Source organism: Hemitrygon akajei, chromosome 19, assembly GCF_048418815.1.
Source record: "Hemitrygon akajei chromosome 19, sHemAka1.3, whole genome shotgun sequence".
NCBI classification, from domain to species: Eukaryota; Metazoa; Chordata; class Chondrichthyes; order Myliobatiformes; family Dasyatidae; genus Hemitrygon; species Hemitrygon akajei.
The window spans coordinates 36,081,782-36,107,976 of record NC_133142.1 but is presented as its reverse complement, the minus strand read 5'-3'; the positions used below and the strand labels follow the sequence as shown (position 1 = coordinate 36,107,976).

General features: G+C 37.6%; 1 protein-coding gene and 1 long non-coding RNA gene across 6 annotated transcripts in view; one reads left to right on the top strand and one right to left on the bottom strand.

Moving 5' to 3' along the window:
• Positions 1-2,432: 2,432 nt before the first annotated feature.
• On the bottom strand, positions 2,433-3,776 carry LOC140741876 (uncharacterized). The gene is made up of 2 exons (XR_012102151.1): positions 3,195-3,776; positions 2,433-2,675 (listed from the first exon to the last, which is right to left on the bottom strand). It is a non-coding gene; the product is annotated as an uncharacterized lncRNA (long non-coding RNA).
• A 127-nt stretch (positions 3,777-3,903) lies between these two features.
• Positions 3,904-26,195, top strand: part of foxp1b (forkhead box P1b) — a 528,108-nt gene continuing 505,816 nt past the window's right edge. For 3 of the 5 annotated variants that reach the window (XM_073072380.1, XM_073072379.1, XM_073072378.1), the window contains exon 1: positions 3,904-4,165. The gene's annotated coding sequence lies outside the window, so the exon portion shown is untranslated. The remainder of the gene's footprint in view (positions 4,166-26,195) is intronic. The other 2 variants (XM_073072377.1, XM_073072376.1) reach the window with 1 other exon arrangement.

Here is a 26,195-nt window from a genome sequence, read left to right as displayed (position 1 = left end):
AATAATCAACAAAAAAACTTATAATCCACAACTAACCTGTAAAAATCTTCATCTGCAAAATGAATCTTCAATGAGTCATTTATTATTATTATTTCTTTTTTCTTTAGTATTTGCACATTTTGGTGTCTTTTGCACACAGGTTGTTTGTCCATTCTTTTGGGTGCAGTATTTCATGATTCTATTCTGTTCATTTTCTGAGTATGCCCGCAATAAAACAAATCTCAGGGTTGCATCTGGTGACATATACTATATGTACTTTAATGATAAGTTTACTTTGAACATCAGTGGTCACATAGTGTGCTATTATCTGGATAGAAACGTAAGCCAGTCGATACAAAGTGAACAGTGAGGTGTGGATGGTGTCTTCATTTTGCACCATGCCACTATCTCTAAATAGACACAAATTTCGGGAAAAAGGAGTCAAAGGGGTGACTGGTATTTGTTGATGGAAAAGCATATTCTGTCATTCATTGATGAAAAACACGAGTACAAACGAGCTGAATAATCCAAGACCTGGACAGAATAAATGATGTAACAGAACTTTCAAAGTCTATAGTGTGAAGGGGGCAAATGAAGACTATAATTCAATTGATAGGAAACTTTTTTAAAAACTGATTACTGAATAGGTTGCTTGACGATCCAGAAGAATAAGTGAGAAAATGAGCCATAAGAAAATGCAAGAAGGAAACTTCATCCTCCATCCATCATACCCTTTCCCTTAAATTCCCTCTACAGTCACAGCTTCAACATGCTTTCTTCAGATGTTGGTAGCATGCTAAGAGCAAAATCACGGGTTATCACTGAAGAGTGAATATTTCAAATATTGCCACCCCTGAACTGCCTTTGCTGGATGGAGCAAGACTCGAATGTGGCAAGCAAATGCTCACAATCTGTACGTCGGGTGGGTCGGTATCTGACAGTCCGTATTGCTTACCGACACTTGTGGAAGCGCATCCCAATACAGAATTACAATGCAGACCCAAACAGGTGAATGGCTGTAATAATGATAACCGATACAGATAAGTGAACATACTACTGAATCCAGGCATATAAGCATTACACATAACTCATCCACCCAACATCCATGAGACCGTGATACCGATGCAGCTGACTGACTCCATCTGAAAAGCTACTGAATTAAACACCAAAGCTAATGAATTCCCCCAAAAAACCTTACGCCGGTTTCCGCGACACTGCTGACGCCTCTTCGCAAAGGTTAATGTGCTCCCTCTGATGAATCCGGATAATTATTGTACTCTTAACAATATTGTTTTTTTTTAAAAAAAGATACATGTTTAAAACAAATACAAGAATCAGGAAAATACAGAGTACAACACTATTCTAAAAGTGTTCGCTCAGCGAGATGCACACTTCTGTTGAATCTTTTCATAAAATCTTTATGATATCCCCGGCTGAAATAAAATTCAATTACTTTCCAACTGTAAGTGCCACGGAGTCTCAAACGATTGGAATAGAATCTGCGAACGCTCATTTATCCGATTTCATTTCAAGTTTTCAGCGTTTTTGTTAAAGAGTCTTAGACAAGCGGGTAGTTAGTTTTGAATGAGTGAGTGGTAATAATAACCGTGAATTTATCCACAAGGTGTTAAACTTAGTTAAAAAAAACAAAACCTGTGTTGTTTCTATTTTTATTTCACGTTGAATATTTTAGGACATAGCTCGGTGCTAACTGTGCATTACTGAGAAAATAACGATGAAATGAATTGTAAGTGAGATTATTATATAAGAAATTGACTCTTAAATAATGTGAAGAAGAGCATACGAAGAATTGAGAAACCATGATTCGCTTAAGTTTGCAATCAGGTTCAACATTTGGGTTACATTGGAGATTACTGATACCCCTTTTTATGAGCACGCTACCTCTTAACTTCAGTTTTGAATTCACAAAGCAGAAGCCTGCTAAACCCAATAATCTGAGCTGAATATCGCTTAATGTCCATGCTGTTCTCCGAAAGAGCCGCGGGTCTTCACAATTCGCATAGAACTGCCAGCGCGCTCCTTCAGGTAAGCCGTAAAGCGAACCAGTGCAATTGTGAGTGTGCCCGGGTAGGACTCAGAAAACTGCAACCGAAACGAACTCTGTCACCTTCCACTACAGTTTTTCGTTCGGAGACAGAAAAATATCCCAGATACTTTTGGCTTCCACCTTTTGACAAAGACCCATTTCAATTTATTTAATGCGAAATAGACCACTATTTAGACAGGCTGAAAAGAACTGTAGGAAGTTCCGCCACCCAAAGTTTCAACCGTTACGTAGAATTCAATTTTAGTACTTTCATAAGAGCACAAGTTATCGTAAAACCGGTTGAGAATTATCATCTCTGAGTATGTAAACTTAATTTTAGTTACATAGTTCATTACGTATTTGCAATTAAACCAAAAAATGACAATTATTGTAATATGAATTGAAGTCAGTTTTTGATTTGGTTCATTTATTACCGGGATGCCTTTAGCATAATATCTATAACATTCTAACTTTAACGGATCTCACACGAATAATACTGCCTTTATACATTATATTCTCCTCGACTTTTCCTGATGCTTTTATAACCAGGGGATGGCGTTCCAAGCTCTCCGTTTGCGCAAATCCATCTCTCAGTAGAATGGAGACTTGAAAGAAATCCGCCAATCTTCAGCACGGCCACCGATGCCCCCTTTAATAAATTAAGCGTCATTTATAAATAAATTTATATCTCTGCATTTCAGTCCTTGATCAAGGACACGCAAGGTTTCAGAAAGATTTCAGTTAAATTGCAGATTAATGTTACGTTCTAGAAGTGTTAATTGGACTACTGAACCGATTCGCAAGCATTTTTCAAGAAAAGAAAAATCGCCCCATCGGGTTCGTAATTAATGTTTTTTATTATAAGACTATCAAGGAAAAAAATTGTCGCAGTTTCGTGTGCTCGATTGTTTCAGAGAGTTATATATCAATTCCCTTAATACGCAGAGTAAGAATGTATCAGAAGATAGGTCTTAAAGGCGATTAAAGGTTTGAAGGCTGGTGTCATACACCACGATGGTGGAGTTCAGAGCTGATTATACCCAGACAATCATATCAAAGAGCATCTTTCCCATTCATCAAAGAACTGAAATGATACACTAGATGTGCACAACAAGCCATTAAAACAGACATGTATTACAAGTTATAAACTTTACCCTGTACATCTTACCCCTTCCAACTGAACTTTTGTTATTTCTTTCCTGTAAAATAATAAATAACCCTTGAACAGAGCCGCAGCTACTGAACGAGAGAGAGAGAAAAATAAGGCACATTAGTGGCTCGACACTTTCAGATCGTCCTTTTTTTTATATATAGAGTCAGTGAAGTAGGTAAGAGTAGGTTTGGCACTCAAAAGATTGACACTTTCCACTTCCTGACAGGGTTGTCCTCCTGCTGAACTTTCACCTCCCGAACCCAGCCGCCTTCATTGGCCAGAGTGCACCGGGCGAGCCGTGCCGAGCGGAGCCGAAGCGAGCGGAGCGCTGCCGCCTCTCGGAGTCGCTTCCTTGGCCCAGCTGTCTGTTAAGAAACACACACACACACACACACACACACACACACATATACACTTTCACTTTTTTACACAATCACTTTCACTGGGTCGAGCTTCTTCACAGCCCGAATGACACCGTCGGGTTTTGTGGTTGTTTATAATTTTGGCATTAAAGCCAAAATTGCACCGGTGCACCCTAAATGCGCTGAAAGGTCTAATCCTAGACCAGCTTTCCCCCCTTAAAGCCCTGATACATGTTGTTTACACAGCAGGTGGATATGACGTCAGGGGGCAGCTCGCAGCAAAAAATAACAACATCCAACTCCGCGATTTGTATTCTCTCTCCCCCCCCCCCCCACACAAGACTCATTAAGTTCTCTAGAATACTCAATAATGAAGAGTGGGGTAACGCGCGCAGCAGGATAGGAAAGAATTCCATGAAGTGTGAGTTCAATCCGGCTTCTTAGTTGTACCAGGGAGATTTTTCTGTGTTTGGAAAGCGGCAGCTCTACAACATAGTGCCAGAGCGGAGTAATATATTGTTATTTATTGTGTGCTTGTTGCATGCTTTCTCGTACACAATCGCATGTGTGTTGCAGGGTCAAATTATCTTCTGGTTATCCAACAACCTAAAGCTGTACCAACTGGTAAGTTTGAGTTTAATTCTCTTTTCTTCCCTTTCCCCATTCGCTTTTAGATTAACTCTTTCTGCTTGGCTTGACTTTGATTTCCTTCAAGCCCCACGTGCAGTTTAGGGTGTTTGCAAAAAAAATGTTGTTGTTTGTGAAAGTGAGTTTCGACTCAGGCATAATTAATTTGCATTGGCCATGCAAAAGAAAAATGCGCTGGCCGGGGGGACGGCGGTTTGTGTCTCAGTTGAGATGTGGGACTCTCTGGTTTGTTTAACAAGGGGTTATAAGCGAGTGTGGCCAGTTTCAAGGAGTTGCGTTGCGCGAGGTTTCTTTTTGCGAGTTTGCTAAGGAGCAGGAGCAGAATCGGCAGTTCGCCGGAGACCTGACAGGCTGTGGACCGAGGAATCTTTTTTTCCAGGATCACACCATTCCTGTAGGGGGAATAGGCACACAGTAGGAACCGCATGGGGAGGGGAGGGGGAACTCCTGAAATTTGTCAATTTTTCTCATCCAATACTTTCAAAAAGACCCGTCTGAGTTTGGATGTGCATCACATGAGACCGATAGCATCGAATTATACTGAATGTCATTAAAAATATGGGCAATTGATGATCCCAACATTTGCACAATTCTATTTAGTCATAGTTTGAGCATTCCATGCTGCTTTGCATTGAGTTTTTTTGTGTGTGTCAGTTATTTATTGTGTTTGGGGGAAGGGGGCATCATGTTAATGTAATGGCTAGTGTCTTCAGCTCTTCAGTGCGACCCGAATAGACTTCATCTTCACTTTCTCCAAGTTTTGGCCGCTGGGAGCTCCAGTACTTAAAGTAAGAAGCCTGCAGCCAGAGCGCTGGCGGTTTAAACTTACTGCTGTTTTAAGAAAGTAGTGCTATCTGCTGGAGAGTTGTAATGCGTTGCAGTGTATCGGACGGCCTAACGCTTTAGCTGGCTGGGAATGTTACTGGGTGAAAGGCTGGAATCACCCCGACAGCGAGGGTGAGCGCAAGCCCCCACTTCCAGAAACAATACCAGTGTTTCAAAACGAAAGTGCCGGCCAGCGCCCTCTCCGCCCCCGCTCGCTCATTCACCATCATCGGAAGATAGATAGCTTTTCCCTAATGAACGCCCCACTCTGTTTGAGGTGAGGTGTGTGATACAGGGACACCGGCCAGAGCAGGGCAGGGCTTGAGATGAGTTCGGACCCCCCCCCCCATCCTCCCCCCATCCTCCCCCCAACCAGCAAGTGCTGGCTGGATGAAGGGTGCGGGGTGGGTGGGTGATTGCTGGTGGGGGTCGCGGTATCCCTTCAGTGCTCGTTCCGGGCCCGGCATCGTATCGCGTTGCCTGTCCCCGGCAGCTCTTACTTTGTAGTTAACTCAGTGCTTGTTAACTTTTTTTTTTGTCGACGGAATACTACGCAGGTAGCCGAGCAGTGGTGCAAGGGCTCTCCGCTGTGGTCACGCCGGTGGTTAGTCAGATCTTGTATACCTCCTTGTGTCTCCCTCCCTCCTTCACATTCGCCTGTCAGACGGGGCTGCACGTCAGATGCGGCTTTCCAGCTCCAGGACGTCCACTGTCATTGGAGCAACAAACAACAGAATAAAACAATGCCTCATTGAAACACGCGTCGTTATTATGTATTTCTGCAGTATGTTAAAGTAGATTTTAAAAACAAAATATCCCGTTCTTGTTCCCTTCTCGATGGGAGGGCGGCGCGCGCGAGTTCCTGACGGAAAGTTGTTCGCTCGACTTCGCGGACTTGCGAGGTTTTGGCGGCTGTCCGGGCGGACAATGAGTTGTTTGTGTTTGCCCGCGGAGTTTAAAGGGAAGAACAACGGTAGGGACAAGGTAGCGCGCTTGATGAAGTATAGAATAATTATCCAGATAACTGTAATAATATTAATCAGACTGTTGCATCCCCAGGGGCGGCCATTCTCAACCCTCCCCACAATCCGTTTGTTATTTACTTGGGGCATCTCTTGAGGGGGCTGGGGAGGCATTCAAAGTAAGGGTCTGTTTAATGTTTAGAGAAAAGATAACAATGTGGAATTCAGTCCTCCTTCATCTTGGATTATCAAATGTCTGAGAAAATCGTAGTAAAGTAAACAGGCCAGCAAGAAGCGAACCCTGACAACCCAGAGCAACGAAGCATTTGCAGATCAAACAAAGCCTCTGCTGGGCCGTTGTCAAGGGTCTGCTTCTCCGAAACCTTTCAACCGTGTGCCCAGGCGGTGAGCTTGCCTTTTCGCTTCTGTACACATGGAATTGCACAATAGTAAAACTAAATGGTAAAGGAGAAAATCTGACCCACTCCCTTACCTTAAAAAAAAACAATCACATGGGACTCCAAAACCTCCACTGTCCAAAAGCGCTTCTAAGTGTTTGCATTAAGATCCCATCGTGAAGAATATAACATTTGAATCACGAGGATCACCTGCCTTGGACTACATTCTTAACAAGTTCCAAAAGATACACATTATTTAGAATTTTTTTTTATTTGCCATGTGCCTCCATTTGTATGAACTTATAGAAGGCGTACATATTACTGAATGTATAATCGACTATTATATTGCTGTATATACATATATATAGACTACTGTTTTGGTGCTGCAGCTCGACATTCGTTACATGCGCTGTGGATTTTTTTTCGGAGTAATGTTAAGAGACATTGAGTCCAGATTCTTGTGGAACAGTAATGTAGAAGTGGAATTTGCTATGTTTTGCCAGAGTATGGTTGCATTAAGAACTTGAACTGCAACACATTGGGACATTTTGAGAATTGGTAAATTAGCTAGAGTAGGACTTTGAAAATGAGAACATTCAACCACAGTTCATTTTATAGTTGGAGATACTGGACACCAGCTAAGTTTAAAAATTGGTTAAAATACACTCAGTGGAATAAATAAATATAAAAATCTAAACATCAATTTTGATATTTGCATATGTAGATTTCTTAAATATTTATATGAAACAATCCTTCACTGTGAATAGGCAGCAAACCTCAACAAATCTATATTTATGCATTTAACTTAAATCCATGGAAATATATTAACCATAATTTATTTAAGTATATAGTTCACTGAAAAATGTTTCCACACAAAGTATAAACATCATAAAATAATAAATTTGTTTCCTCTCTGGAGCATTTGTCCAGTTATCTTAATGTCTACGTACCATATTGTACTATCTAGCAGATTTTGCATGGTTTCTTCTCTTATGAAAGCAGTTCAAATTGGTAAACTGGTATGATAATTTAAAAGCTAACATTTTTTTAAAGTTCCTTTTAAACAATCCAACATTTAGATGCACTCTAGCTGTATGTACAAATGTCCAAAAATGTTCAACGGTTGTCTTTCGAAAGTTATTTCCTTTTTATTAAGTTGAATGATAGTAAAATAAGGAAGGCAGTGTTGTTAGGCAGGATTTGAGAGAGCATATTGAACATGTCAATCAGTAACAGAGTCTTCCTCCTTGCCATAGTTGAGTCATTTGCTTTGAACTGTTGTGGCTGTAGGTTTGAGTCGGAGCGTAAACTGACATTTGGAAATAGCATATGTGTAGTTCAACTAAGAACTAGGACCCTTGTAGGTCTGTGCAAATAGTTTGAGTATTTCTCAAATAAATAAAGCTATTGGGACAGATGTTCTTTAATCAAGGGGAGGAGATAAAAATATTAAATCCTGCTGATTGTACATTGCTTGAGATTTATTCATTCTTCTTGTATCTCCTGACAACTTGCTTTAAAGCTAAACCATTTGTTTTTAACAAACACATTATATGGCATTATAATTGTATAGTTTAATTATAAAGTATTGACAACTATTACAAGTTATTGCATTTTTAGATGTGGTTACTTTTATAAATGATAGCAGGAACAGTTTGAAATTTAGGAGCAACATTTCATTATTACATATCAGAACTTCCTCATTTGACATTGTTTAATAATCATTGTAAGAATATCAATATATTAATATTTAACATGAACATCTTGACTATAGATTGCATTACTGGGTGCATATTAAAGCTTATTTGCCATTTATGGCAAATAATCAGTATTGCAGTAGATTCATACCTGTACATAAATTCACAAAATTGCTGGAAAAGCAATCCATACCAGAAAAAAGTAATTGGCTCTTAATGAATAAAGTTGGCATTAGGTATTGGAGAATTAATGATTTTTGAGTAAAGTACATTAGCAGTGCGCTGACAGACTTAATTACACATAAAGTACGATGTAGATATATGGTTTTGCATTGCAGTTCAATAAACTTCCCAAAAGCAAACCAAATTCTCTAGAGGGTCTTTATATAATGGGATAGCATGATTGGCCTTTGTCAACTAGCAATTACATTATGAATAGGTATTAAGCTATTTTCAAATGGTGAATGTATGTGTATAATTTTGATTTTGATCCCTAAGTGTCTTACGTAGTGTTTTCAAAAGTTTTTCTTGTTATTATTGAAAAAGTAAATTACTTGCTATATATTTTGCCAACTAAAAGTCCCTTCTCGTGTGCCATATGGATGGTGTTTAGACGCAGTTGTGAAAAGAAATCATTTCTCAGTTTTTGAAGGCAAGCCAAAATGAGAGAAAGAGTTAATGATGCGTGACTTCTGAATGACAACAGCACATTCTTTGAAAACTAACAGGCTTAACTAACTTTATAAGAGCAATTGTGGTTAAAGTGCCATTTGATTACATTGATTCTGTGAAATGGTTGCTTTCTGATATCAATAGCAGTTGTCATATATTAAGGTGTACCTTTATTTCTGAGGTCATCATAGCCCTGTAAGTGACTCTCATTACTTTATTTGTGTTTCCCCAATGGATCAAATGGGTATTGCAGTGAATATCTACTGATGAATTCTTTTTAGTACTTTTCATTCTAATGTTTTATTTTGTGCTGTGATTTCCTGCAGCTGTAGTAAATTGACATTTATTCATATATACTCAAAGTTCTTTGATCTGAAAGCAGAAGTTTTTATTGTGAAGGTAGACCAAAGATGATTAAATTTCATTTTTGATTATCATATTGCTGATATTGCATGAACTTGTTTCAACAGTGATTTAAAAGTTACTTTTAATGGGTAAAATATTCAATTAAATTATTATTAAAATTAAATAGTTTAAATTGTGATTCAAATCCAGTTTAATACTTAGTAAGTTTAAACATGAGTGTTTGTAAACATAATATTTATCATCTAAGGCCTGACAACAATCAGTTTATAATAATATAACACTTAAAATTATGTAATTTGAAAACAGTAATGACATTATTGTGGTTTGTCATGATCCATAATTGACAATTGTTCTTATGTATATAATATAAACAGTAGGTATATTTGCAGCAAAGGTTGAAATTTTAAAATAGAATGAATTTCAATTGCATTCATATCCCTAAGAGGGTCTATAATTTTGTACAGACTGTTGATAAAAGCACACTGACAGCTGTATGGAGATCCACTCTTAAGGAGCTCTGGAACTTTGACAAAATCTCACCATGTTGAGGATGGTTCATTGAAGTAGGTCCAAATTTTTAACTCTTTATTCCTCTGAATTTATTGTAACCAAGATTTGCAAAAATAAAAGTTGATTTGTTACTCTCTTACAGTACTTAATTTGAAGAAAAATAACTATCTGAAATTGATGGCTTATTTGTCTTAGCTATGCTTCAAAAATGTGAAACTGATGTCTGCTAAGTCGTACTCTATGAAAGAGTCAAATTAATATTCATACGAGGATATAAATGAAGAGAAAACAAATTTATCTGGTTATTAATTAAACTGTGCTAATACTATTACAGTGCTGTAGCACCAATAGAAAGTCTACAGTTTAAACAGTTTGCATTACATTTTGGAATGTAGGAATGCCTTCATAATAAAGTTGAAACATACCGGTGAGAATTCCTTCAATCAGACTATCTGCCAACATTGCCTACTTTCCCTTCATCGACTAAAATCTTGGCAGTCAGAATTATAGACAGCACTGCCGAATTCACAACAGAACAGTTTGATTTTTACTGAAAACACCCATGCCTTTTACAGGTAGTTATCTTTGGAGTTAAAAATAGTCTCTTAAAAATCTGATGTTGTGTTGGTGAAACTCATAGTGAGCAGTCATGATTATATTACTGATGTCATTACTGTACCAGCAAGTTGATCACAGTTATATTGTTGCTTTTCAACCACTGGTAGGTTTGGTCAGACAAGTCTGTGCCAATTTCTAGCCTTGTCAGTTGAAAGAATACATTTGTAGGGAATTGCTGGAAACTGCATTTTTGTGATACTTAAAAGAAAATAATCTATTTTTTATTGTCTAAACATGATATGTGTAACTGATCTAACTAAATTTAAAAGTGCACACTGCTTCCTTAATTGGAGTTCTAGATTATTATAAATTAGAATTTATAAGAATTCTCCTAATTTATAATAATTAGTATTTTTAACTAAATTATTATAAATTAGGAGAAAATTAATTAAAAATCAAATTCTTGCATTATGAAAAAGAACAGTATGTATTTTTACTTTTGAAACTGAAAGATAATGTATAGGTAGTTAAGGCATTGCAATATTGTTGACTCTTTAGTTTGCTGTTTTGAAGCAAATAACACATACTACACTTCTTTCATGTATCTGTAGAAGCCTTGTTATATTGATATATTCTTCTAAAGGATTGCTCAAATTTTATAATTTGAATTTTTTTTAATTTGGAAGATTATTCTGGTGTGAACAAAATTTAAATTTTGTAATATGGTACAAATGGCTGTGGTTAATTAACAATGAGGTTAACTTTTAAAGCTAATTTAACACCACTGAATTCTTTTTAGATTAGGTTTTGAAGCAAACTTTTCGTACAGTTGTCATGGCAAATTCCCTTCCCTGAAAAGGAACATTGTGACAATTGTGTTGTAATTAATTCTAATAATTCTGGTTGTCAAAAATTACTTCACTCTTAAACATTTGTTGTGATGAAGTTTTAATATTTTCAGATTGAGATTCTGATAGACATAATAGTTTGATATGAAACTATTTCAAGTGGGTTTTTAAATTTTCTGAGAGGAATAAATATTGGTACTGGAGTGGTTTGGGGTTCTTTCGGAGATATTCTGATAGTCTTTTTGGAAATTATTAATTTAAGCTACTTGTGAGTCTTGAGAACATTGGAACAAGCCCCCAGTTTTGCTCTGAGGCAAACTCACAAGTACTAATGATCCATGCCTATATAGCTTAACTTGGGTTTAGAAGCACTTGGGATTTCCTAGAATTTTGATCCCCATGTGTATTGCTTTCCTTCATTCCTACTAATTATACAGCAAAATAAAGTGTGATGTTCCTAGTAAATATAATTTCCATTAAACTCATCTTGGGCTTCCAGCTGGGTACAGGTATCAATTATAACCAATATTTCAATTGGAAACACTGCCATCTTCTTCAGGGATGGCAGAATTTGTCATTGAAACGTCAGTTATAAATGATATGTCTACCCGGCTGGAAGCCCGAAAAGAGTTTACTTGTCATACATGCTGGGAAAGCACTAGATCCTTTTTCATAATTTCTATTCTTAAAAACAACTGAATCTGTTTATTGGCAAGTTTACTTCTCTTTCTTCGCTTGGTACGGTCTGGGTTTGAAGGTACTACTAATGACTGGTTGTGTTTGTGCTGTCATTGACATTGTGGAGGCTCTGATTGCATATTGGCAGTGCCTTCCTTTGGGGAGGAGATACACAGAACAACACCCAACCTACTTTTCACCTCCCCTTCCACATGAATGTGTGCAGTGGAATTAGTCTGCTGTGGTATTGGTAACAGATTTCTCCCCTCATTAATCTAGAGGCACTGAGGCCAATTGTTTCATTACATTGATTTTCCAGATGAGCTAAATTTAAAAAGTGCAGACTGAGGGTTTGAGTCTGTACTGGTCTATAGAACTTGGTTACTTATTGAGTTAATTCACTGAGGGCCCACATAAATGACTTAAACACAGATTGTATTTGAAATCAGATTAGTGGCAAGTTGCTTTTATTATGATGTTTCCTTTGGAAAAGTCAATTTGTGGGATAGCCCATCTTAATAAAAATGCTGCTTACATGTTAGTAATATATTAGCTTTTGCCCCATTGTCTCTTATGGTTCCCTGCTGGTTGTAGTGTATTAATTCAACAAGCAGAATGTCGGATAGATATCTGTCCACAATTAATGTGCACAATTGGTTTAAACTTCAGTAAAGGGCAACCTTCATTTTGGACTGTGATAAATAACTAATGAAACCAAGGTGCAAATTTAGATTATGTCATCCCTGATAGTCACATAGTGTATTGAGTTCTGCAATAACAAACCTAATTACACCTACAAAGTAAGATGTTTATCAAATGAGATGCCATCACTCAGTTTCAACTACTGTATTGTATAGCCTGACTACTTCACATTTCCTACTTCTGGTCTTGATGAAGGGTCTTGGCCTGAGGTGTCGACTGTTCATTTCCCTCCATGGGTGCTATGTGGCCCGCTGAGTTCTTCCAGCATTTGGGTGTGCTGCTTTAGATGCTAGGTTTTTTTTTCCCTTCCAGGGAACGTCTTTTCTAAATCAAAATGTGTACTGGTAGTCCAGCAATCTGGTTTTGCTAAAAATAGGCAGATTCACAAGATGTAATAGTATGTCAACGAAGTATTGAGTGCAATTATTTGAAGTTGTACTTGAAAAGGTGGCAAAAAAGCCTTTAAAATGGTACTGCTGTATCTGTTGAAAGGAATTGTCAATTGCTGGCAGTGAGCAACATAATTGTAGACTTCACAGAGGTGTAGCATTATGAATCTTATACATGCAAAACTTTAGAGTGCACATAGTAAATTGCCCATTTTTTTCATTCAAGTGGTGTCCTGTTAAATGTAGAAATGGCAATTTAATTTGTGTTTATTGGTTACAGTTCACTTAGCTTTGGAATATCCTATTAAATAACCTTGACTGAGTCTCGTAATACCAATTTGTAATAGAATAACTGAGATTTACTGAAAGGTAGGAAGTTGAGAGAGCAAAGTACTAATAAAAGGATATTGAAAATGAAAGATATCAAATGGAGTAAATGATATTGAATGTATCAACTGGTAATGCTGGGAGTGGTGGTGGGGTCATGATGATTACTTTGTGCATACTTTAATTGTGAATTATTATGCAGTTAAGTGTTAATGGAACAATTGCTGATCTTTACCATACACATACATTGATTTGGAGGTTAAACAGGTTTTAATGTACATGACTTGTGGGAAACTATTTGAAAAGTTCATTATGTAACAGTTTGTGTATATAAGATGCTAAATGGAAGGAATAGAGAAGTCCATAAATTGACCTTGCAGACAGAATTTTGCATAAATTGGGAAAGGAAATCTGTCGTGGGAAAATGCTCCATTTACCGAAAACGCTTCCTAAATACTTACAACATATGCCACTATTGATCAAAAGATTATTGGTTGCATTTCTGTGGATCTTCTCTGTGGTTACGTAAAATTTCGCAAATACGGTAGAATGGGTGGCACAGTGGCATAGAGTAAGTGCTACCGCCACACAGCTCCAGTTTCTGTCCTGACCTTGTGACTGGAATTTGTACATTCTCCCTGTAATGACATGGTTTTCTCTAGCTCCCCTGCTTTCCTGCCATGTCACAAAGATGTGTTGGTTGGCAAGTTAATTAGGTATTGTAAGTGCTACTTGTGAAATTGGGCGGCAGGAAAATGGGGGATGGGGTGGTTGATGAGTTTGTAGAAGGGAAGAAGTTACAGAGAAACAATTGGGAAATGGGACCTGGAAACAATCTGCAAACTGCCATAGACACAATTGGCAAATGGCCTCCTTCCATGTCATAACATTTCACAGAAGATTGTATTGTGAATTGATGTGTACACAGGATCAACAGAACTATTAAGATTAAACATACAGTCACCACTTTATTGGGTACCTCTTGTACCTAATAACGTGGCCACTGAGTCTGTGCTCGTTGTCTTCTGATGCTGTAGCCCATCCACTGAAAGGTTCAATGTGTTGTGCATTCAGAGATGCTCTTCTGCACACCACTGTTGTAATACGTGGTGGTTTGACTTGCTGTTGCCTTCCTATTAGCTCAAGCCAGTCTGGCTATTCTCCTCTGACTTCTCTCACTAGCAAGTCATTTTTGTCCACAGAACTACTGCTGACTGGATACTTTTTGTTTTATCACACCGTTCTTTGAAAACTCTAGAGATTGTGTGTGAAAATACCAGGAGATCAGCAGTTTCTGAGATACTTAAGTGACCCTGTCTACCACCAACAATCATTCCACGGTCAAAGTCACTTAGATCACATTTCTTCCCCCATTCTGATGTTTGGTCTGAACAATAGCTGAACCACTTCACTGTCTGCATCTTTATAAGCTGAGTTGCTGACACATGATTGGCTAATTAGATATTTGCATTAATGACCATGTGGACAGGTGTACCTAATAAAGCAGCCACTAAATGCATCTATTAATGTATAGCTGTAGTTATGGTTTGCATTTTCACAACATCTAATTTATGGAACCTTAGAAGCTCTGACTTACTCCCCCTGAACTGTGTACAGCATAGGCTACTACTGGTGGAAGTTTGGAAATACAGTGGATTCCAGTTAATTGGGCCATCAGTTTATTTGGGACAACTCTTGAAGAACAATAACAGCTGGGGTTCCCTTTGTTTGTTTAAGACACTATGCTGCTAATTTGGGATAGGAGACTGTTGCCGAACAGTTTCTAACTAGTGCCAGTTGGATGTGTTTTTGTGGTCATTAGATACCTCATCATGCTTAGAGTGAACAGTTTTTAAATAGCATCAGTTGTGTGTATTTCTTTTCAAGAAGTAGTGACTTTTGTTGCTGATAGTTGGCAAGAAATAAGCAGTAAGACAATTCAGAGCAGTTTTGCTCACTGAAATTGCAAGTATTCAGACTTGGAAATGCTGGAATGGCCAGGAGTGAAAATGAAATGATTTCACTACTTCAACAAGTTAGGAAGTACAAAAAATTTGAAGGAATCGACAATCATCTTGAATGTTACCCTTGGTCCCTACCAGACATTCAGTTCTCATAATACATAATTTGTTACTCAGTTAAATGGTACCTTATTATACCTTTTTTTAATACCTTATTAACTATTTCCATAAAACTTTGGCTAATTGGTGTTCTACTTTACCGGAATCCACTGTACTTGCATCTTTCCTTTGCTCAGTACTTCCATACATTTTCCTGTTCATTATTTTCAGCAATCACTTGCAGTTATTATTAAACATAAAATGATCTAATTTTGCTTATTCCAGTGTACTTTATATCAGACAATAATTGAAAGATTTACAGCATCGCTTCCCTTTGCAGACATAAAGGACATATTCTTTCTCCTCACATTCTTGGGAGTTTGGTTGTACCTGACAATTTAAGGTCTTGTATGAATTTTCATCTTCATTGAAAATAACTAAGGTTGAAGGAAGTGTACAAAGTAGCATATTCATAAAGGTATTATATACCTGAGTTTGTAAGTCATTTGTGATACGAACTAAATAATCAGTTATTTTATATGTACTACAGGGTAAAATCTCCACATTGCCAACACAAACCTCATGTTAAATTTCAATTATTTTATCACAGATGCTGATTTTTGGAAGGTGACTTGTCATCATCATTAGCAGGGACCAATTCAGAGTCTTCTGAGAAGAATAGCTTTCCACAATTTTCTAGGAAGTGTGTTGAAACACGTTAGACATTACATTGCAGTGTGCCTTGTCCATTAAGGACTGTGGTTAGCAGATCAGCAGTGTAACTGAGATTGGCTGAATGCATCCTTTTTATTCAGGGTTGGGAATCAATATCCAGAGGCATATGCCTAAGGTGGGAGGGATTTAATAGGAACTGTGGGCAACTTTTTCACCCAAAGGGTGGTCTGTATATGGAATGAGCTGCCAGAGCAGGTGATTGAGACAGGTACACCAATAACATTTAAAAGATACTTGGACAGGATGCAAATAGTATAGAGAAATGCATGCCAACCTTGGACAACTGGGACAGGCTTAGACTGGTATTTTGGTGAGCATGGACCAGTTGGGCCAAAGGGTCTTTTTCTGTGCTGTGTGACTCTGATTCTAATTGGAGTTGGGGTGGGATGTATAACTGACAGTAGCCTACAGCATAGCAAAGTCATTTTACTTAGAAAAGAGAAACCATTTAAAGAAAAGTATAAATAAAAACTAAAGGAACCTAATAGGAGTTTCACTTCTGTAGAAAAATCCACTGAACAGACACTAGTTACATGTAAAATTACATGCTTAAAATCAATCTCAGTCACTTGCAGCTGCATGTTCACCAGTCTTGATTAACAAGAGAACTATCCAATCAAATCCACTGTGTCTACTATGTGATTGTCACTGTACACAGTCATGTAGGCATGTTTCAAGAAAACCAATCTGCTTTTTGTGTATGTAGTAAAGAAACATATAGAAAAAAATAAAATTAATTATTTTGTTGTTTAATATGAGTGATCTCGTCTCTCCAACATGGAAGTGAAATGGAATAAAATATTAAAGGGAGAAACAGTAGAATAAATTTGAGAATGAAACAAGTAGTGTGAATAAAAAAAATCTTTTAAAAAATCTTCAATAGAGACTTTCAAGTGGTGGATGGTTGAGCTTCTCAGGGCAAGGCTGGTTGTTTATTCCTTGAGCATGCAGATAGTCTTATGTCACTAATACAAAAACAGTCACATTCCAAAGATGTTCTAGTACTGAACATTCACAGCCTTTGCTGAGAAGACATGCTTATTGATTGGTGTACCCTGAGCCAAACAGAAACAACAGCAGATTTAAGTTCTCTACTGGGGTGATAGACAAGTATCAGTTTCTCTGTCTGTATGAGCCCCAGCAGCTATCACTGTTTTTTTAGTCATTTATTAGTAGGAGATGCTGGAGTATGCAGATCTTTGTCACTGAGATCATTTGTTACACCATGGCCTGCGGAAACCCTTGAATAGATTTCTTGAATGGTAGTCTAAGTCAGTGTTCCAGCATAATTAGTATTAGTAATTTTCTAAGATTTGGATTTTGATTAAGTACAAATCTTGGCTTGATATGATTGTATTTGAAAAGGATTATTGAAATATATCCCACATTATTGAAGACCTGGTGATGTACTTAAGAGAACTTTCAAATGCATTATCAGAAACAAACCCAATTATGGTGCAGAAATGTACTTTTCCACTTACTAAACAACAAAATGGAAGCTGTCTTTCTCTATTGTGTTCTTTGAAAATGATCCGCTTTGGAATTTTCTCTGCTGTAAATCTGCATTATGTGTGCATGAATTAAGAAATATGACCTAAAAATAAATTTTGTACTTTATTTACATTTTCTCTGATAAATTCTGTGAGAACAAGTTTTTATTCCAGATCCCAGATTTTTTGCTAGTGAATTGTGAATTCTGTAAGCAGATATTTTACCCAAACTGTCGAACTGTGGGAGACACCTGTATTATTGAATTTAATAACACATTTGTTTATATCCTGGGTGTGGGTATGAAATACAACAATTTAAGGCTCTCTTAACGTGAAATTACACGTAAATGATGAGGTAGTAAATTGGATTAGACATTGGCTTTGCAGGAGAAGCCTGAATGGTAGGCCTGTGACTGATGGTGTGCCGCAATGATCAGTACTAGGTCCCATTGCTGTTTGTCATCTATATCAATGATCTGGATGATAACTGGATCAGCAAATTTGCGGTTGACACCAAGACTGGGTGTATAGTGGACAGTGAAGAAGGTTGTCATAGCTTGCAGAGGGATCTGCATCAGCTGGAAAAATGGGCTGAAAAATGGCAGATGGAATTTAGTGCAGACAAGTGCAAGCTTGTAGGACCAACCAGGTCAGTAAGTCTTGCACAGTGAACGGTAGAGCAATGAGGAGTGTGTTAGAACAAATGGATCTGGGAATACAGGGTCATAATTCGTTGAAACTGCCATCACAGTCGTAAAGAAAGCTTTTGGCACATTGGCCTTCAGAAATCTATGTATTTAGTACAGATGTTATGTTGAAGATGTATAAGATGTTGGTGAGGCCTAATTTGGAGTATTGTGTGCAGTTTTTGTCACCTACCTACAGGAAGGATGTAAATAAGGTTGAAAGAGTACAGAGGAAATTTATAAGAATGCTGCCGGCGGTGAGTTATAAGGAAAGATTGAACAGGTATGACTTCTTAGAATGTAAAAGATTAAGAGGAGATTTTGTAAAGGTATACAAAATTATGAGGGGCATAGATAGGGTAAATGCAAACAGGCTTTTTCCATTGAGGTTGGGTGGGACTACAACCTGAGGTCATGGGTTAAGGGTGAAAGGTGAAAAGCTTAAAGGGAACATGAGAGGCACCTTTACTCAGGTTTGCGAGAGTGTGGAACAAGCTGCCAGCACAAGTGGTGCATGTGAGTTTGATTTAAATGTTTAAGAAAAGTTTGGATAGATACATGGATGATAAAGAGTATTGAGGGCGATGGTCCTGGTGCAGGTTGGTGTGATTAGGCAGTTTAGATAGTTTGGCATGGATTAGATGAGCTGAAGGGCCTGTTTCTGTGCGCAAGTGTTCTATATAATATGAATAAACGGTGAAAAACAGTGATCTTTTTTGCTCTGTCTTTGTACATCCATTCTTTTGGTCAATTTTGTTTACTTCCCAGTATCTTGCTGAGAAATATGAATGACTGGAATAAGTGATATCCTCTCAGATCTCTGGAAATTTTGTTTTTGAATGAGGAGCTAAAAGTTATATAATATCTACTGTCTGGTTCTGCTGTGTTTTGAGTAATAAAGGCAAGTTAAAATTAAATATTTCCTGTCTCATAGTTGAATTATGTCTCACTTTGAAACATGCCTTATTTAGAAACTTTGTTTAAGCATACATACAAAGTGGAGAGCATGAGTTTCATTATTTCATAGATTGACACATTATATCATCAGGTCCTTCATTTAAGAACAGTTTCATCATACTTCTCCCTCTTCTCCAGTAATACCAATACTGCTCAGTAATATCAATTCCACTGAACATTTCAAAATGAGATGCTAGAATATTTTGTGCATCTGATTTTGAATGAAATAGTTCTACATGCTTCTCAGTATTGCTGAAACAGTTATAATAAGCACAAATTTATGTTAAATCCAGGTGACTTACTAGCTGTCTTGATCTTCAAGACTACTGGAAGTTAAAACATCAGCATTCAGAATCCAATTGTCTGAAGACATAGGTCTTTTGCCTTGGAGTAAATGTAATGTCGTACCAGTACAGATGCATTCACTGTTTCAAGAATCTAAGTGAATTACGGAAATTCATAATTGAAAAAAAAGTCCTTTATTTTTCTATTTTCTTTTCTCTGCTGAATGCAGTGAATCTTGCTGGCATGTATTTCATGGACTCTTAACTATCTGGTAACTCTGTAGAGGGCGGCACAGTAGTGTAGTGGTTAGTGCAAAGCTTTGCAGCAGTGGTGATCACCAATCACAGTTCACTTCCCGCTGCTGTCTGTAAGGATTTTGTATGTTCTCACCGTGACTGCATGAGTTTCCTTCGAGTGCTCTAGCTTCCTCCCCCATCGGTTAGGGTTAGTGGGTTGTGGGTATGCTATAGAGTCATAGAGTTCTACAGTATATAAATTTCTCCTTCAGCTCATCTCGTCCTTGCTGAACTATTAATCTGCCTGGTCCCATTGTGCTCCACCTGGGCTATACCCCTGCCACTCCATGTACTTATCCAAATTCTCTTCAATGTTGAAATCAGACCCACTTCCCCCACTTCTGCTGGCAGCTCATTCCACACTCTTACCACCCTCTGAGTGAAGAAGTTTCCTCTCATGTTTCCCTTAAACATTTCACCTTTCACTTTTTACCCATGACCTCTAGTTCTCGTCTCACCCAACCTCAGTGGAAAAAGCCAGCTTGCATTTACCCTATCTATACCCATCTCCCATCTCCTCTCATTCTCCTATGCTCTAGTAAATACATATAACTCAGGTCCTCAAGTCTTGGCAACATCCTTGTAAATTTTCCCTGCACTCTTTCAATCTTATTGATATCTTTCCAGCAGGTAGGTAACCAGAACTGGACACAAATTCCATATTTGCCCTCACCAACATCTACTATAACTTCAACATAACTTCCCAACTGCTGTACTCAATACTTTGATTTACAAAGGCCAATGTACCAAAGGATCTCATTACAATCTACTTGTGATATGGTTTTCAAGGAATTATGGATCTGTATTCCCAGATCCCCCTGTTCTACCACACTCCTCAGTGCCCTACCAATCGCTGAAATCCTATCCTGGTTTGTCCTCACGAAGTGCAAACCTCATACATGACTGCATTAAATACCATCTGCCAATTTTCAGCCCATTATTCCAGCTGGTCCAGATCCTGCTGCAAGCTTTGACAGTCTTCCTCGCTGTCCACTGTGCCCCCAATCTCGATGTCATCCACCACATTGGCTCCAGAAATGTAGCACACTTGAGGGCTGTTCCCAGAAAAATCCTCAGACTGTTGTTTGTTAATGCAATGACACATTATAGTTACACTTTGATGTACAGTTGTCAAATACAGCTAATATTTTTTCACCATGATGCAAATCAATGAGTACCTTTATTCTTCCTGTTCATATCATTATGGTTATATTCCAGCAGGAATAGAAATGATCTGGAATATAGTCCCAAAATGTTTTTATCCCCTTTTGTCCTCTCCAAAGCCCTGGGCCGCTGAAACTATTTGTAAATAAATCCCTTGCAATTTGTCTATATGACTAAGTACAATCTGCCAATCAGATATATTTATTATTCTGAATTAAATGGAATTATATTAGATTTTTTTCTACAAATTTTTGTGTTATATTCAACTATTTACAGCTCGGAAGGAATGAATACAATAGAAGCAACTCAAATGGTTATTCCCATCCAGAGTGGTAAATATTGAGTAATCTTCTTGTCAGTAAAGTCTGGTGACTTAACTGGTGTAGGAGACAGCTAATGATTTTATATTCATTATTTCTGTGTAATAGGTCATCATCTACCTATTTTTTCTGGAAAAAAAGACCTTGCCTTAATTGAGTATTTATTGTAATTTTGGTGATAAGGTCTGTTTGTTTTGCCCTTTACACTACGATTTATTTCTGAACCCACTTGGTTTGTTGGGCAACTACTGGCTGCAACTTCATGATCCACCCTGACTCTTGCTGATGCAACATTACATTTTAAGTGAGGTATCAGTTAAAGATTTTCTATCTCAAAATTTGTTCCCAATTATCATTTAATATTAGATTAATAGACTTGGGTATTCAAGTGCACCCTAAAATGTGTGGTTGATGTAGATATGGCATTTTCATTTATGGACCTCTGTGTCATACTTCGGTTGGTTTTATCCCGAATTGAATGAGTGTCACCTGTATTTTCAGTAACAGAAAAATTGCTGCGCAGGAATTAGGCCAAATTAGGCAAATGGGTTCAGGATAAACTTTCAGTTGTAGACCCGACTTAGGCCAGTGCACTGGCCAGGGCTGAGGCAGGACTTATTGGGATAGGATTAGCCTTGGCCCTTAGTCTCATTTGGCAGGGTGGGATGGTAGGAAAAAGGGAAATAAAAAATCAAGGGCAAGGGTTTGGGGGGGGGGGGGGGCACCCAAGATCACACCAATGATTGGCTAAGAACTGGGCAGGAGGTCCAGAATCATGCTGGAGAACAGGAATGTCAAAGAAATAAGTGACTATAATTGGAAATGAAGATTGCCTGTGGGATGCAAAATCAGGCCTGGCCTTTGAGAGGCCATAAATGTGAAAAGACCTGATTGGAGGGTTTTTGAGGTTGGATGATCAGGTCAAGTTGGATAGGTGGGGGAATGTTAGAAATTCCTGGGTATGAGCTTGGGCCTTGTTTAGGTGATGTTGGTTTTGGAAATCACTCCAGGGACAACTTAGTTTAAGGTAAGCTGCAATACTTCAAAAGGAATGACTCATGAAGGAAATTGACTTTATAGTTGCATAAGGAAAAATAATTGTTAGACCATTATATTTCTAGGTCACAAACTCTGCTTTTAGTCACACCATCTTTAGCATTCTCTTGGTTTCAGTGTCATTCCATATGGCTGGAGGTTTATTGGCTTATTAAATCACTTGCTGCATTTTGGTGCTCTATTTTCATATGCTTAGTATTTTGTTTAACTGTTAAATTGGGCAGTGCTATTCAGCTTTCCAACAGACAAATATAAGCTTCCATGAGCAGTTTTTTTAAACACTACAATACTTAGCTGTCCAGTTTCATATTAGATGTACTTCTCATATCAAAGCATTGTAAAATAAATTTTACCTCAAAATTCCGATGCAGGCTGTTTCTAAAGGCACATTTACTTTGCTGTATTCATTTGTCTCATGATATATACACTGATTATAACTGTTCTATTGTATCAGAAAGATGCTTCCAATGTCAATGGCATTTATATGTATTAGATCCCTCCAATGTTAGAATCTCTTCAACCTTCATTAATCTAGGAGTATTGTGACCATATGGGCACAGATAATGGCTCTGTTAGTCTGTCCCTGCAGTGTGACGATTCATTGAAGATGGAGGTTCATCAGATATAACTGTAAGCTTGAAATTCATTTAGAGTTCACACTGTATTGCCTCTGAATTGTTATTGGCATGAAACCTACTCCTGAACGAGGTGACTTTGAAACTAAGAATTTGAAGAATTTATGCTCAGTATCAAAAATATACTATTGTGGATATGAGGTTAGCTCTGTCCGATTGACAGTATAAATAGGATATAAGTCAGAAGAACAAGCTTTGAAGGTGTTTTGGTGCCCTTTCTCCAGCATGTCACCAAAAGACAGCAATCATTCAGGCACTACCTACTGCATGTTGTAAGAACACAGAGCTCTGTGTCAGTATGCAGCAGATGAGGCACCGAGACTGACCCTACAACAACGAGAAATGCAGTGCTCCTCTTTCAAGTTGTGCAGTCCAAATAAATATGAAAATATATTAACTGAAGTAATATATTTGGCTGACTTTTGTTTACACTGTAATATGATTTTGTTTTGAATTGGAAAAGGAAGCAAAAACGTTCTTTCTGTACCTAAAAATAACCTCTCTAGATTCAGTTATTTATTATGAATTTGAGAATTCATATCTTGATAAGGATGTGACACATTGTGGTTCGGTTGCGTGAATGTTTGTGTGCCCAATACAAAGGATATTACAGATATCAACAGTGGCCTCTGACTTGATGTTCTCGAGAATGTTAAGCCCAGTGAAAATGTTAAACCCACTTCAAACTAGGTATTGGTTTCATGGAGGATGTGAAGTCATGGTGGTCTGTAAGACATCTGTATCTTTCGTAAATGAGTGACCTGGTTAGAATGAAATCACTGCTATTACCTTATGGTGAATCCATTCTCATGTTGTTTTGTTGTTTATGTTATAATCTCCAAAAAGTTATCTGGATGACACAACAGGAAATATGAAGTTGATTGTGTATTAGTTTTTTATGGGCACAATAATTGATGGAATGACACAGTTTATTACTCCACATCGCCATTGAAGCCTGCTGCAGGAAAAGTGCCAGATTTAAATAAGTGGTACCCAGATGGTATTCATACACCTCTGACTTTTTTACAGAATCTGTGAGGGAATATCTGTGATGCCACAACAGCTACTACATGCTGTAGGTCAATTGGGGGTAATGCCTGTTGCTTTTGTGTTTTGCATATGTAAATCTGTTCTGTTTTGTCATTTTAATAAATACAAGAAGCTGCTTTCTCTAGGGGCTGCAAATGAATTTGGAATGTAGCCCAGTTAATGAGGAGCTAGTAGAGGTGTTGTGGTTTGTGAAATACTGCCACAGTTTGCTTTCTCAGTGCAAACACATTGCTTCCTGGATGCTCTCATTTTCTGTCCCATGCTTGCACACAGCTCAAGTTGTATTGAGGAAGTTACTTTGACAGGCTGCTTCTAAATGGCAGATATGGGGCAGGTTAACAGTAGATGTTTGCATAAAGTGATCATGTGTAGGGTAGAGTGAAAAACAATATTTTGTCCAGGCTGCCTGCCTGTGTGCCTGCCACACTTCTGCACTCCTATCTCATCAGCTACAGATGTGGCCAGCAGTAATCTCAGAGAAGTTGTGAACTGTGTCATCTGTGGAGTTTTAACAGCCAACATCTGCTGCAACAGTCTGATGGAAACTGCAATGTGGAAATGATTTTTAAGGAAGGGGAATGAGGTCTAAGATCAAGTGGTCCAGCATGCTTTGTCATTTCCCACATTTAACAGATTTGTTCAGGAACCGATTGCATCATGCTCAGTTATTATTGAATACAAGTTTTTACTTTGAATGTTTTATAAAGCACATAAAACTTGCATTCCATTTTGGGCAGAATTCTCAATATGTTATATTTTATCTGAGTGTTCTGATGTCACATTTCTGAAGGTTGCCACACCCTGATTAGAAAATCGCTGTATTTTACTAGCCGTCCTATATTTTTAGTCTGTTCATGTTTGGTTTTTCCACTTGTGATTTGTCAGATGATGAAACTAGATAACCTGCAGTCAGTGAACACTGTGATTTGGAACAATCTTTGTTTTGTATTACAGTGTTTCAGTGCATTGTACAAATAACAAAATTTCTAGTCCAGCACTATATTAATAGCACACCAGTAAACTTTGGAGGTCATTTAGAGTCTCTGAAGATTCAACATCTAAGAGGTTTTCAGGCTGTGAGTGACGTGCCTGTTTTTATTAACAGGAACAATTTTTATGTTTGCAAATTAAGAAGGTAGAAATTTTAAACCATAAAAAGTATGTGTATAAAATTCACATTCAAAATGAAGAAAATAAATTAAATAAATAATAGACTGATCCATTAAATGTTTCTCATTATGTGCTATGCTCATTCTTTTTAACAGTTTAGTGTATAAGCTATTATACCCATGCTGTAAATGCATTGTGATTTTAAGTAAGATTTGAATGTCAGGGAAATTATGAAGGACTTGCTTTTACTGTAGGTGTAGGATTGAAAACAATGGAGTGATAAGATGTTTAATTTTAGTAACACTTCAGAACTGTGTCTGATGGTGCTTGATATGCTTTGTTCAGCAATATCACACAGGTTATAAAGGGCCCCACTAATTTATTGTTCATCCAAAAAAATGCAAAAATTAAACAATTTCTTTTCTAAGTATAATCTACCAATGATATGTAAAGAAGAGTCTCGGCCCGAATCGTCAACTATACTCCTTTCCTTAGATGTTGCCTGGCATGCTGAGTTCCTCCAGCATTTTGTGTGTGTGTTGCTCGGATTTCCAGCATCTGCAGATTTTCTCTTGTTTGTGATATGTAAAGAATGTTTGGATACACCAGAAAAGGAGTATTGCTTACTTGAAGTAAAAGTATGCTGTTCAATTTCCTGTATTTTTTTTGAATATTTTTCCTTTTGTTCTGTGAATAAACTTCACTATGCGAACTTTCTGTGGTTTGTTTCATTTTGGGTCTGTACTACTTTCTATATTTCTGCATATGCTTCTTGCAAACTGGATAGACTGGGTATGATTTTTGTTTTAGAAAAGCTGACATTCTAACCATGTTAAGAATTGTGAGTCCAGTGTGTGAGCTTCTATGCTCTGTTGGTTGAGGTCAACCATGGATGTTGCAACCAAGCTGCCTACGTGATACGCAAGCTAGTGCACACACTGTTGTAGATTTTGCATTTAAAAATGACATTTTTGTTAAATTTTTAGGCTGTGCTCATGTTTAGTGTAATAAAGCACATTTGTGCTATCAGTTCATGAAGACTAGATGTAGTTAAAAGTTTTCCATCTGGTTGTGAAACTTCAATTGATCAAATTCCATTAAAATAAAATTGGACATACCTGAAACCACTATAATCTGATTAGTTTATGTTAACCGTTTGTTGTCTTCCTCCCTGCATACTTATGGTCTGCTTAAATTGTTCAGTTTAAAAATGCAAATTGACTTTAAAGA